At 39.1% G+C, this 15566-nt stretch overlaps 1 long non-coding RNA gene and 2 other non-coding genes across 3 annotated transcripts; 1 reads left to right on the forward strand and 2 right to left on the reverse strand.

Moving 5' to 3' along the window:
• Positions 1-6889: 6889 nt before the first annotated feature.
• trnat-cgu (transfer RNA threonine (anticodon CGU)) lies at positions 6890-6961 on the reverse strand. The gene has a single exon. It is a non-coding gene; the product is annotated as a tRNA-Thr (tRNA).
• A 2476-nt stretch (positions 6962-9437) lies between these two features.
• trnat-cgu (transfer RNA threonine (anticodon CGU)) lies at positions 9438-9509 on the reverse strand. The gene has a single exon. It is a non-coding gene; the product is annotated as a tRNA-Thr (tRNA).
• Positions 9510-14442: 4933 nt separating this feature from the next.
• Positions 14443-15561, forward strand: LOC131722774 (uncharacterized). Its single transcript, XR_009320019.1, has 3 exons — positions 14443-14477; positions 15261-15331; positions 15473-15561. It is a non-coding gene; the product is annotated as an uncharacterized LOC131722774 (long non-coding RNA).
• The last annotated feature ends 5 nt before the right edge of the window (positions 15562-15566 follow it).

A 15566-nucleotide genomic window follows, 5' to 3' on the forward strand; every position in this document is an offset into this window, starting at 1 on the left:
AATTAGGTACTGTGATTGGCTAAACAAGATCATGTGACTGTGCAGTAATTTTTGTCTTACCGCACAACCTACTTTCTTACCTGATCTATTAATATTACTCTGCCTTAATAATAACAGAGCTGGATTAAATCGCGATGCTAACAGTATTTCTGTTGGTAGAAATGTCAACATAATAATGGATACAGAGTTCAAATCATCAAACAATGTTTTAATCTCTGTTGTTAAGAAATACTGAAAAATAGCTAAACAGATTTCAATAAAATTAATAAAAAATATTTTGCTCTTTCCGTCGAAACAGCTGTTGGACTTTTAAACAAGGTCTGGTTTTGACATAGGCTGTGTAAGGAAAAACTGATGAAAACTGAAAAACAATATCAGTGAAAGTCAAAAATATGTTTATTGGTGTAATACAAGAATAGAACTATTTGAAGAAACCAGAGACAAATGCTCTGGGTCACAGCGGATGGAATCTGTGCCACAGATAATGGCTGCAATCACTTTTTAATAACATAGAACACTCCCCTGTAATGACATCATTTGAGACCCTGTCCACCTAAACCTGTGTACGTGGCCAGTCCCCAAGCCTCACAAACATTCCTCTGCATCTCTTATCTCTGAGATTCTCCCATCCCCCCGTGCAACCAAAACAGAGCACAACAGAGACCCTTTCCACAAATGCCCATAAATGGTCATATTTGCTGTCCCTGCAATGTATTGAGAGAGACTGCATTCCAAAATACCCCACCTACACTCTGTGCTCAATATCTCTCCATTGAAAGTTCCATACAAACAATGTATTAATATGGACTGTCAAATTTCCTTACAATCATCCCTTAGATGCTCTAAATATAATATATGAGAGTATCTCACCATCATACACAGTACATAATAGTTCATATTCAATTACATAACAGTGATGCAAAATAATACAAACTTTATCAAAAGTAGTGATTTATAAGGAATTGATTGAAGATTGAATTTAATCCCAGCGACAAGCTTCTGTTTTAGGTTGTCTAGATGCATCCTAGATCTTACCCGTCTTCGAATACCTGCCATCGATAGGGTTATTAAATCAATAATTCCTATAATCAACAACTCCTTAAGTTTCTTTGTGCGAATTCGAATTATTTCACCATAATACTAGTGAATCATTCTAGGAAGATATATAAACATCATCAGTATGATTACAAAAATAGTTCAACTCCAGGTTACTGCTCCCTTAAACAGACAATCCCAGTATGTATTCTTGTACAGAAATTCCAAATTTCTTTCATGTATGAATTCATCAGTTTTGTCTTGATGAGCGTCCACTGGAACCTGTATTTCTGCTCAATGTACCTTTATCCTTTCTTCCTCTCCCAGTAGTTGTTTCAATCTATCTGTAATTTCAGGAAAGGGATTCACTTGAAGCTTATTGGAATCATAGGTGTCAGCAGCATGAATCATCATTGTCTTTGGCATAGAGGGGAAAAAACACATTTTCCATGTACAGATGTTTAACAGGTGTAACACAAAAATAGACATTCTAAAGTTATTACAGATTTGATTTCTTACAATTTTTCGCATTTGTAGTAAAACAGTATTTTAACATTTGTGTATGTAAAAATCACTTCTTCCAGAATCCATATTTCAGACCATATCAACATTATGTTCACATCAGATTGATTTAAACTAACTTCAAAAATGATCACTCAACATTGAATAAGTACTAAAATAGTTTATCAATGCTTAACTATCTATCTGCAACATTAGTAAACAATTACCCCTTTTCTCCTTAATTATGCAAACCCCATTACATCTTGCGATATGCTTTACAATACCCACAAACGCAATCATTTTACACAATATTTCTATTGCTAACCCATTGTTACAAATAACATTAACATACATTTCCCTTCATTCACTCCAGACATATTCAATAATACAGTATATCATTTAAATATCCCATTATTTAAAAAACTAATGTCCATGAAAGGCGATCTCATAGTCCATTTGTTCTTTAACAGAACAACAGTTTCAATGTTCAGTCCTGTTCTTGGAGTGAAAGAGATTCGATGTGATCATCAGCTGAATGCTTCATTGTTGTCTTCACCCGTCCCAACATTTGAATCTTCATCAAAATCAGAATCACCTCATTTCAGCACCTAGAAGAAAATCAAGTGCAGTATTAATTATTTTGATAACATCTGATTTAATTTCAACCTTGAGGTTTCCTCTTCACCTGGTGATGTCTGCCTACATGATGCAGTCTGTGTGAGAGAAGAAATGTTTGCTTCTTTTATTTCAACGATCTGTTTCATCATAATAAGTATGATTATTAATTCGCAAGATCTCTATTGAAACATACAAAGTGCAAATCCTCCCTTTGTCTCAACACAAACAAATATAATATGTAAATTAGAACATCACCCATTGAAAAATTAAACTAAAATTGGCAATGCTTTTCCTGAATTATTTCATTGCAGTTCCAAGAACCACCACCGAGTGTCACTGTATAACATGTATTGTATATACAGCATTTTGAACAATTCCCTTTGTACCCTCGCTTATGATTATTATTTGTTTATTTAGCAGATGCCTTTATCTAAGGCGACTTACAGAAACTAGGGTGTGTGAACTATGCATCAGCTGCAGAGTCACTTACAATTACGTCTCACCCGAAAGACAGAGCACAAGGAGGTTAAGTGACTTGCTCAGGGTCACACAATGAGTCAGTGGCTGAGGTGGGATTTGAACCAGGGACCTCCTGGTTACAAGCCCTTTTCTTTAACCACTGGACCACACAGCCTCCTATAAAGTATAGGAGGCTCGCTACAAAGTATTTACCATGTTAGCTAGTTCTCCTAAGACGTAATACTAGACCTGTACTACTGTACCTTGTGTTCCCTAACTCAGTACTCAGAACAAATATTGAAGCAATCAGTCACAAGCCACCTAGACCATGGATTATGCCTTTGTTCACAAACTTTACCAAAGGAATGTTCTCATGGACCCCAAAATAAGCAAGAGAGAGAGAGATGTTTCCCAGCATCTACTACAGCACCACTTTTCATTTCCATAATCCATTGATGCATATATATATATATATATATATATATATATATATATATATACACATACAGTAATGGATTTTGCTGCTGTCTTTCAGGATCATGTCCTTGTGGTGTGTAGGAGGCAATACTAAATCCAAGGAAAACAAAACCTAGAAGGAAACACACCAGGGCGTGGCTTTATTTGAAACAAAACAAATGCATTTTTTGGGTCTAGTTAAATTGTCCCTCTCTAAACAGGGACAGACTATTCCTAGTGATGGGTACAAAGCCTCACCCGCTTTGACCCGTCTCGAACCGTTAGAAGCAAACAGTGTTGTGAATCAAAGGTTCAATTGATTCGCATGAAGCAATACATCACTTGACACAAACGCCTGCAGTTCTACGGATCCTCTGACGCTGCAGACGCTCGGGGTGTTCAGTCACGCACGCTCACGGAGTAAAATCTTGCTGACGGTGTCATAGCTTCACTATCGAAACGTTTTGATGGTATATTTACAAAAGGAGACACAAACCACCAATACAACGCTTTAATTCGAATCAATAATGCTTCGTTGACGTAGGTTAGAATTGGAAGGAAGAATATACTGTTTGTCAAATTACATTTTAAATGAATTTCAATTCATCTTTGTTAAATTAAAAAACATATTATATATATATATATATATATATATATATATATATATATATATATATATATATATATATATATTGTAAAAGAATCGCACTCACCACGGTTCGTTGCCCCTTTAAACACTGACCCAACACACGGAAATGGATTTTTTGAAGCGCGGCTGCGCAATTTTTTTTAATGAAACACAAAAACAAAAATAAACAAAACAAACACCTAGCTCTTCTTTGAGCACTAACTAAAACAGGAACCTAAACTAAAAGACAGGACAGCTAAGGTGTTTACCTGTACAAAACAAACAGAATAGCACACACACAACAAAAAGGCTTCACTCTACCTTTTTTTTTAATTTTACGGCTGTACCCACACACCAGCACAGTCGGGCTTCTACCCTCTTCAGCAGCTGCCCAGAGCAGACTGACTGCTCTCCTTTTAAACCCTGCACCTGGCTCCAATTTTCAATAGTAGCCAGGTGCAGGTAATGATCAATCAATAAAACAATTAAACAATTAACACAAACAATTAAACAAAACAATTAAACAATTAAACAAAACAAAAGTGTGCCTTCCGCACATGTTTTTCCTGCAGAGAGGTTTTAACCCCCTCCCTGCCATCTCACATAATATATATATATATATAAACATATGCTGGCTGCTATTATGTGAAATTGGGGGAGTTTAATAATTGTTAATTATTATAAAAATAAATGTAATGATTATTTGAGATGTTTTCCAGAAATAATTGTTAGTAAAATGTGTTTTCAAACCTTTGTCAAAGAAGCCTTGAATTCAATATTATTTCATTGTGATACATCAACAAAATAAATATAATTTATAAATATCAAATTGCTATACTATTGAAAACACACCATTACACCTTAAAGCACCATATGTTGTTGATGTTTGTGTTATGACTGTGGGATCCGTGACGGCTCTATGAGTTTAGTGAGATGAAGTAATCAATCTCAATCTAGCGGTACGGGTTTGTGTCCGCCAAATCATATATGGAATATGCATTTTTTTTAAATAAAAATATATATGGATGTATTTGTAGAAATCTTTGCATTCAAGTATGTTTCACTGAAATGTAATAAAATAAACATTATTATGATGTTGTGTTTCTATATATTATGCTCTTTAAAAACACTTTTCTTTTTTTAAATGTTCAATAGGTTTTAATTGACTTGGGGTTACGCTTCAAGTATGCTGTATGCTTAAAAATAATCTGTAATAATCTAGCCATCCGAGAGACACCGATGAGACACTGAACTAATGACCCATTAATGCTATGCCTGATACTAGAATGCCTATGAGTTTTGGAGAGGGGCTTCAACTGATTCAACTACGTTAGCGCTGAGCTTCAAATCATACACGGCGTTCATTGCCTCAATGAGGCTTCAAATCATACACGGGGTTCACTGAGGCTTCGGATCAGTCACATGATTCAGTGATTCACTACTTCAGGTGATTCAAATGACCACTGCTTCATGTGAAGCAAACAAATGACGTAACCCGCCTCGAACCCCCTGAAGCAAACAGTGTTCCGCATGAAGCACCACATCACGTGATCTGACTGAACCAGAATCAAGACAATGCTTCCTTGAAATATAGCCTAGATTACTCCTGGAAGGAAGCATGTATTATTTATTTCTCTTTTTTTCAATTAGTTATTTATTATTATTATTATTATTATTATTATTATTATTATTATTATTATTATTATTATTATTATTATTATTATTATTTATTTCTTAGCAGACGCCCTTATCCAGGGCGACTTACAATAGTAAGCAAATACATTTCAAGTGTTACAATACAAGTAATACAATAAGAGCAAGAAATACAATAACTTTTGTTCAAGCAAAGTATAAGTGTGACAAACCACAATTCAATAATACAGCAGATAATAGTGATAGTTACATCAGGGTATGATTAAAAGTTTATTTAAAAAATATCATAAAATATGATTCTTTTAGTTTTGCATTTTGGAAAATGTAATTATTATTATTTAAAATCTAAAACAAGTTCATACACGCACACTTCCTCACAGAAGTAGGAATTCGATCCTGCGCTTCACAAGCATTTCTAATTACATGAGTTACTCACTTGTTGCACCACCGGGAAACTGGCTAACAAATGAAATATCAAATATCTTACTTGTTTCAGTGCTAATTTTCCAGCCGAGTACATCAGGTCAGATATGCCTGCCTTTCTAAAGCAACTTGATCGTGTTCTTGATTGTACAACAATGTTACATTTCAAGTATGATAATGCGTATGCATGGCTGGCTTTTTTGTTGGGTAATCACATGTGTGGTTGATATATAAACAGATAGCAGAGACATTATAAAATGTAACTTCATTTTGTAAGTCACAAATGACACTGACAGAGCCTGTAAAAAGTGTGCTTTACGGTGTCTTTCATGTACATTAGGCTACAGATCATAACTTCTAAATGCCAAGTTCCAGTGTGGAGTAGTGGTTAGGGCTCTGGATTCTTGACCGGAGGGTCATGGGTTCAATCCCAGGTGGGAGACACTGCTGCTGTACCCTTGAGCAAGGCACTTTAAGAAAATACTGAACAACAGAACCAAAGATTCTAGTTTGTTTAATATAAACGGTGTGGATATCAAACTGCTTGCGCACCCTGGTATGTTTTGACGTTGACCAACATGTGGAATCACAGGATTGGTAGATGTCCAGTTATTTAGCTTTTCTGTTTGAATAGTCACTGCACACCCTTAAAAAGTGGAAGAAGAAGAATTTCTCCTTAGTTTGACGACTTATATCTCATTGTGTATAAGAGGTATGTACGCTTTATGTCACATTTGAGGTAAGAAAGTTTTGCAATCAAGGAAATGTGCCCATTAGTGGACACATTCAAATAGACAATTGACCTCTAATACGTTAGGTTTTTAATCAAATTAGTTTCTTTACAAATGACATACAAGGTAAAAAAATCACGCGCCTTGATAGATTGCATTTCTGAAACTGACAGCTCGGCACCGTTGGTTGTGCTTGATAGGAAATGGTGTTGTTGGAGTCGGGGTGTAGCTCAGTGGTAGAACGTTTGCCTGCAGATCAAAAGGTCCCCTGTTCAAATCTGAATACTCCGTTTTTTAAATTAAAAGACAAGTTGCATTTTATAATTTTTCATTTCAGCTGCAAAGGTACAAACAAGTAACAAATAGTGTTTTAAAGACAGCAACAAGGTACGGACGGGGATTGAACCCGTGATCTTCGGTTTACGAGACCGACGCCTTACCACTTGGCCACCGCACCCTTCATGACTGCAAATGAAATCGGAAGCTTGGACTCTATTGAGAAGGCTGCCCGGAAAGGCAATCTGGCTGGAAACCAACCTTACGGTTAACAACTGAATGCCAAGGATGGGCAAAATAGTCTCGGAAACTCTTTAAATAGAAAACATTGGTCTCCATATTTATTTAAAATACAAATAGAAAATAGGTTGCCAGACATGTATTTTAAATAGAAATGAGTAAATACTATTTTGCAAATAGTATTTTTTTAAAACACTTGATACCATCATCTACCGGCAGCAGTGTGGTGTAGTGGTTAGGGCTCCAGACTCTTGACCGGAGGGTTGTGGGTTCAATCCCCAGTGGGGGACACTGCTGTTGTACCCTTGAGCAAGGTACTTTACCAAGATTGCTCCAGTAAAAACCCACCTGTGTAAATGGGTAATTGTATGTAAAAATAATGTGATATCTGTATAATGTGAAATAATGTATAAGGTGATATCTTGTAACAATTGTAAGGGTGTCTGCTAAGAAATAAATAATAATAGTAGTATACACCCATTTTTTATTTATTGTTTTCATAATAATGAACTGAAAGTTTCAGTACTGCCTCAGTCCACAAGCCTGTCAGGAACCGTATTTTGATCCAAAAGAACTGGTACTTCTATAGCAATAATTAAAGTAGTTTTAGGCTGTTTTTGAAAATGAATTAATCTGGAGTTAAGAATCGTACATCTTTTACCAGAAACATTTTGTTTTACATTAAATGGATTTCATATTAGAGTGAAGCTATGGTCACATTGCTGAGTAAGGAATGACCATAAAACAAGGCACATGCTAATTCTGAGGACACACTCGTTTTCGGTGTTAACTCTATTATTTGCAGCAGCAGTGATGCAATTTTAAAGCTTTTCACCATTTTTCAATTTTTTTTTTCCTTAGTACAAAAATGCAGTTTCTGCTCAATTTGTAATAAAGCAGTACTTGTTATATGATCCTGACAGTAATCATAATATAATCAGAGCCTTCTGAGGACACAGACGCCGTTACCCACAGTGACTTACAATCGTAAACAAAAACACATTTCAAGAATCACAGTACAAGTATTCATACATATAAGAGCAAGAGAAAATACAATGACTTCAGTTCTAAAAAGTACAAGTATATGACAAAATACGATTCAGTAATCAGAGCAGATAACAGTGTCAGTGATAGTTACATCAGGATATGATTAAATGCAAAATACTACAGATTGAATAACACTTGTGGCAGATTACAGCTGTCTCCTTTCTCTAACTAAGTGTTCAATCTCCTGCTGCCGTCTAGACTTTCCGGGAATAGTTTGTACTTTTTCCTTCCTTTTTTCAACTCCAAACCTCTCACTTCCATATGCGTAGATGATGTCCCCAAATTTATCCAGCTTCTTTTCAACTGTTCCACTTAATCTTTCCAATGCAAAGCAGAGATCTGTGTTTACTGTGTCCCATGCAGTTTTCTCACAAGCTCTTGGCCATTTAACTCCAGGCTTGTGCCCGTTGAGGTTCTTTTCTCTCTTATGCTGGTTTGTCTGACCGGGTTCACAAGGATCATTAGGTTCATCACTAACTGTGTCCATGCAAGTCCTCCTCACGTCTATATATATATTTATAGACATTATCTACTAGACAATTGTTAGACTGTGAAGTGAAGGTGGCATTGTCATATGGTTTACATTATTGTTAATGTGCTTGAGATTTTTAAAACAATTACTAATAAAAACTTGTAAAGGTTATTTTTGGTATATGATTGCTTGGTTTCTCCTGGATAAAAGAGTTTGTGTGGGAACCAACCACTCGACGTCCTTGTCCTCAATAAACACAAGGTGGCCCAGTCACATTATTAACATAAATGTAGCTATATGTATATAAAGAGCTGCTACACAAGCAACCAACCGTTTGCTAAACTATTTAAGGACCAAGCGTTTTTCTGGCTGTATTTGACTCTCTTCCTATAACAATGCACAAAACATCAATTTGTTACAGTCTCATCTTGGAATGGGTGTCCTTGTTTTCAGAACACTCTGGGGAACGTTATAGCTTCTCTTAAATAATCTGTCAAAGCCGTCTGGCAAGGCAAGCTGTGGCTTTCAATTTGAAATTTCAGTATGATGTGGTGTTGACAAGATCTCGGTCCTTAAAGGGTTAAGAGCCAAACACACTGACCAATTGCACCACAGGAATTTTCTGCAGGATACGAGGTAAAAAATCACTAGCCTTGACAGGTTGCATTCCTGAAACTGACAGCTCGGCACCGTTGGTTGTTCTTGATAGGAAATGGTGTTGTTGGAGTCGGGGTATAGCTCAGTGGTAGAGCATTTGCCTGCAGATCAAGAGATCCCCGGTTCAAATCCAAATACCCCCATTTTTATTTAAATTAAAATACAAGTTGCATTATAGAATTTTTCATTTCAGCTGCAAATGTACAATCAAGTAACAAATAGTGTTTTAAAGACAGCAACAAGGTACGGACGGGGATTGAACCCGTGATCTTCGGTTTACGAGACCGACGCCTTACCACTTGGCCACCGCACCCTTCATGACTGCAAATGAAATCGGAAGCTTGGACTCTATTAAGAAGGCTGCCCGGAAAGACAATCTGCCTGGAAACCAACCTTACAGTTAACAGCTGAATGCAAAGGATGGGCAAAATAGTCTTGGAAACTCTTTAAATAGAAAACATTGGTCTCCATATTTATTTAAAATACAAATAGAAAATAGGTTGCCAGACATGTATTTTAAATAGAAATGAGTAAATACTATTTTGCAAATAGTATTTTTTTTTAAAACACTTGACACCCTCTACCGGCTGTAGTATACACCCATTTTTTATTTATTGTTTTCATAATAATGAACTGAAAGTTTCAGTACTGCCTCAGTCCACAAGCCTGTCAGTAACCGTATTTTGATCCAAAAGAACTGGTACTTCTATAGCAATAATTACAGTAGTTTTAGGCTGTCTGAAAATGAATTAATTTGGAGTTAAGAATCGTACATCTTTTACCAGAAACATTTTGTTTTACATTAAATGGATTTCATATTAGAGTGAAGCTATGGTCGCATTGCTGAGTAAGGAATGACCATAAAACAAGGCACATGCTAATTCTGAGGACACACTCGTTTTAGGTGTTAATCCTATTATTTGCAGCAGCAGCGATGCAATTTTAAAGCTTTTCACCATTTTTCAACTTTTTTTTTCCTTAGTACAAAAATGCAGTTTCTGCTCAATTTGTAATAAAGCAGTACTTGTTATATGATCCTGACAGTAATCGTAATATAATCAGAGCCTTCTGAGGACACAGACGCCGTTACCCACAGTGACTTACAATCATAAACAAAAATACATTTCAAGAATCACAGTTCAAGTATTCATACATATAAGAGCAAGATAAAATACAATGACTTCAGTTCTAAAAAGTACAAGTATATGACTAAATACGATTCAGTAATCAGAGCAGATAACAGTGTCAGTGATAGTTACATCAGGATATGATTAAATGCAAAATACTACAGATTGAATAACACTTGTGGCAGATTACAGCTGTCTCCTTTCTCAAACTAAGCGTTCAATCTCCTGCTGCCGTCTAGACTTTCCAGGAATAGTTTGTACTTTTTCCTTCCTTTTTTCAACTCCAAACCTCTCACTTCCATATGCGTAGATGATGTCCCCAAATTTATCCAGCTTCTTTTCAACTGTTCCACTTAATCTTTCCAATGCAACGCAGAGATCTGTGTTTACTGTGTCCCATGCAGTTTTCTCACAAGCTCTTGGCCATTTAACTCCAGGCTTGTGCCCGTTGAGGTTCTTTTCTCTTTTATGCTGGTTTGTCTGACCGGGTTCACAAGGATCATTAGGTTCATCACTAACTGTGTCCATGCAAGTCCTCCTCACGTCTATATATATATTTATAGACATTATCTACTAGACAATTGTTAGACTGTGAAGTGAAGGTGGCATTGTCATATGGTTTACATTATTGTTAATGTGCTTGAGATTTTTAAAACAATTACTAATAGAAAACTTGTAAAGATTATTTTTGGTATATGATTGCTTGGTTTCTCCTAGATAAAAGAGTTTGTGTGGGAACCAACCACTCGACGTCCTTGTCCTCAATAAACACAAGGTGGCGCAGTCAAATTATTAACATAAACGTAGCTATATGTATATAAAGACCTGCTACACAAGAAACCAACCGTTTGCTAAACTATTTAAGGACCAAGCGTTTTTTTGGCTGTATTTGACTCTCTTCCTATAACAATGCACAAAAAATCAATTTGTTACAGTCTCATCTTGGAATTGGTGTCCTTGTTTTCACTCTGGGGAACGTTATAACTTTTCTTAAATAATCTGTCAAAGCCGTCTGGCAAGGCAAGCTGTGGTTTTCAATTTGAAATTTCAGTATTTCAGTCCAGATAGTTCAGCAGTCGGATGCCTTGAGCCCGCAAGGGAGCTAAAATGGCATCCATACATTTGGAAAAGGATCGAGGAGCTAGTGACAGGCCGAATGGGAGGACACAAAACTTGTACACCCTGCTCTGGAATGCGAAACGCAGATACTTCCTGTGACCCGGGCAGATGGGAACGTGTAAGTACGCATCTGTCAGGTCCACGGTGGTGAACCAGTCGCCGTGTCGGACTGACTGGATGATGTGCCTGTGCGTAAGCATCCTGAACGATAACCGCCGTAGGTATTTGTTCAGTCGCAGATCTAAAATAGGGCGGAGCCCGCCGTCCTTTTTGGGCACTAGGAAGTATTTGGAATAGAACCCCTGGTCAATCAGAGCAGGGTCTACTTGTTGAATGGCACGCTTCCTGAGCAATGCCTGTATTTCCACATTCAGAGCTGAGGACTGAACCGAGTCCTTCGCTGCAGTTACGACCACCCCCCTGAAGGGGGGAGGCTTTAACTGGAACTGAAGGGTGTACCCAGTGGATATAGTTTTGCGCACCCAGATGTCGTTGGTGCATTGTTGCCAGAACTGGAGCTGTGGAACAGTATAAGGGTGGGCTAACAGCTGCCTGGATGCCTCAGGGCTGCTTTGGCTGTGCTCGCTCACGAGGGGCCTGGCCAGAGCCACGAGGACGTGACCTGCCACCTCCTCTAGGGCGCCATTCTACGCGCCGCGGTCTTGCAAACCCAGGCTGGCCGTGCACTGATGGACCTACGGTGTCCTACGCCATGGCTGTTCCTGAGGCCGCTTTGGCTGGAACTATTTATTTGGCCACAACTTAGCCTATTTGCAGCGACGCCTCCCGCGCCTTGACGGAGCGTTGCAACATCTCCACCGTCGGACCGAATGTGTGTCCGGGTGTAATCGGAGCATCCAGCAAAGGGGCCTTGTCAGGCTCCTGCACTCTCACCTGCGAGAGCCAGAGCTGTCTTCTGGCCACCACCATAGACGTGATGCTCCTGCCCTGAGCCCGCGCGTTGAGCTGGGCTAGCTTCACCAGCAGCTGACTGAGTGTGCCTAGCTCGCTTCTGAGGGCCGCAGAAGGGCACTCAGGTAGGTCTTGAAGGAGTGCCGCCTGATAAACCGTCAGTAGACTGGCTATATTAGACAGGCTGACTGCCTCCGTGGCCACAGAGTACCCTTTTTTCAGGTGTATCTCTGTGGTCCTGCACTGCTTATTGGGGCAAGCTGGGTCTTTAGTAAGCCCAGATAGTGTCGGCGTCTTCACTAATGCGGCGAACGCAGCGTCCACCGGTGGAAAGGACGCTGAACCGGCCTCACTAGCCCCTTGCATAGTAAAGGCCGAAGCCTTGCGAGACGTCGCAGGAGCAGAGGCCGGAGCCCCCCAAGTAGACTGCAACTCTTTAACAAAGTCCGGGAATGCCGGAAGCATTCTGGACTGATGGGACTGAGCTGAAGGCGACTCAAACAGGGATCGCTGGTGAAGCTCTGTCCCAGGCCAATCGATGCCCAAGTGGCGGGTTGCACTGTCCTCCCTGCATAGTAAGCACATTTTATTTCCAATTGCACACAGTGGAAAATCAGTCTTCCTTTGTTTTATAGATCATGGTCCAGGTGGCTTACTGCACAGACAGCCCTCAAACAAAAGTGTTTTGTATCTTGTTTTTCTGCATCTCCAGACAGCTCATTAAAGTGGTGTTGTCTGCGTCATTTTGAAAGTTTGCATTTGAAGGCCAGACAAGAGTGATTACATAATTAAATAGTGTATCAAAATGTAAACACATCTATTAACACTGTAGTTCCGTAGACTGAACCGCCCCAGGATCAAAAAACCATCCTTAGAAAAGCACATGCACACTCAATTAAAACACTGAAACAATGTTTTTTTAAAACAGGGAGCGCTGCCTATATAAAAGTCTCCAGAAGGCTGAGCAGGAACAGAGACCATGGATCAAAGCATCAGGTACTTCGATATGTGGATAGATGATCTCAACCTGGGGGCTGTGGTGCAGGACCTGCAGCAGAACAGCGGAGGTACCCTGGGTGTGGGTAGCGACGTGGCCCCTGGTTCCCCCATGTCCATCTCCACCTCCCAGAGTGGCTGCAGTGAGAGGGAAAGCAGGACGGAGAGCCCTAGCCCAACCGACAGCCCCTCTGAGAGCTGCTGTGGCTTCTGCAAGCAGAACGACGAGACTGTGCAGGTGTACTCTTCTCACTGCCTCAGGACACACTCTTGAAATCAGCAGAAAGAAACGTATGCAAAGAGAGGGTAGGATAGCGCAGGCTACAGTTGGAGGTGCGTATCATGCTTCACACAAGAACAGCGCAAGACGCGTAAATTCAGTTCCGCGCTTCCACACAGGGAGAAAGGCTTTATCGTAAATGAATATTTAATAAAAAAAAATAAGAAATTAGGATTTGTTTTAACAGTGCATTTCTCTGCAGAGTAACCATGACGCGCATTTCTGACGTTAAACTTTTCCATAAATGTGTAAAAACAAAACAGACTTGTGTCTAGTTTCTATAAAAGAACCACCACTAATTTATATGAGACCACCGGCGTAGATTTAGCTTGGGACGGTAGGGCCATGTCCCTACCAATGTCAAGGGACCGTTGAATTGTCCCTACCAATAATTTAAAAGCTGAAACGTCTTTTGTCAAGTCGTTTTATCCGCTCGGCTCCACAAAGGGTTAACTCTCTCAAGATCCCCTCGTTGCTCCTCCAGTCTCAAAAAAACCCCCCAAAAAACGCTAATTTGATTTGCTTAGGCCCTAGATTCTCAACCAGGGGCGCGGTGAACGTTTGAATAATAACGTACTAGTAATAATAACAGTGACGTGCCAAACCCTTTGAGTGCAGCGAGTTATTAAAGAGAGAATGGAGATACCGGTAGCTTTAAAAAGAATGGCACCCTGGGATTTGTGGGGGTTTGGTGGGGGTTTGGGTTGCAATCAGCAGACAATACAACTACAAATTCCATAATGCATCACTGTAACACGGACTCAGTGCGTGGCTGACGTCAGGGACCAAGCAGTCTGGTGTTGTTTTCATTGAGGCGCGAAAGTACAAAAGGACTCGGGAGTGAAAGGTCATTTTCCGGGTTTAAAATAAAAATTTTAAAAAAATCTAGTCATTCTTAAACTGTATATTGTGCCACAATTTTCACATTTACTTAAAAAATAAGAATAAATATAATCAGTTTCATTCGATATTTAGTTTGTTGGTTAATGCGTTGTCACTTTATTTCAATCCTCCTCCTTCCTCCCTTTGTGACTAACTTACTCCTTGCTTGATATTTTTTGTATCGTGTGTGTAAAAAGCGAACACGAACAGTATATATGTATTTGATTGAATGGACAGTGTGACTATCCAGGAGGCTAAATAAACGCACTATATAGTCAGTAATAATAAAAAAATGTTAAAAAATCAAATTAAAAAAGGGGGTGGGGGTGGGGGGGGCAGATATACAAATAAATTTCAGTGGGGCGTGAGTAAAAAAAGATTGAGACCCGCTGGCTTAGGCTGGACTCTGGAAAGACGCTCATCTGAAGCTGCCGCTTGCCGGTCAGTCTGATATGAGTGTGAGCCACTGACTGAATGAAAGCCAGGTGCCGGGGCTGAAGGTATTGTCAGCTCGTCAGCAACATAGTTTGAGAGAATAAACCTACCGACCTACCTAATGGATAGGTAGGTATGTTTATTACGTTAGCGACCCATTGCTAGTTGCTAACCCCACGTCCTTGGTGGCTAGCTAGCTTGTTTCACAGCTAAATCATTATGTGTGTGTGTGAGAGAGAGTGTCAGTGTGCGTGAGCATGTTTTGATGTCGTTAACCAACTAACGTTAGCTAATCACTTCAATTTGGCTTTAGGTGACTAAAGCATAATGGCAGCCAAAAAAAGAAAGATGGACATAAGGACGTTTTTTACAAAAAGTCAAAGTGTAAGTAGGATGGAAGATGTTGTTAAAGTAATAAACACAATTGATAATGATTCTCATAGCAAATGTAACAATAATGTACTAATGAAGTTAGCAGAGTCATACTTTCTCTAAACAGCATGCATCAATTTATCATTTTATCAGGTGAATGAAGCAGTGCAACCTGGTAAAAGCAGTACAGAGGCAGGTGGAGCAACAGGGTCGCAGGTGAGGTCTGTAATGGCTTAGTGATTATTTG

The sequence above is a fragment of the Acipenser ruthenus genome, chromosome 51 (assembly GCF_902713425.1).
Source record: "Acipenser ruthenus chromosome 51, fAciRut3.2 maternal haplotype, whole genome shotgun sequence".
In the NCBI taxonomy this organism is placed as follows: domain Eukaryota; kingdom Metazoa; phylum Chordata; class Actinopteri; order Acipenseriformes; family Acipenseridae; genus Acipenser; species Acipenser ruthenus.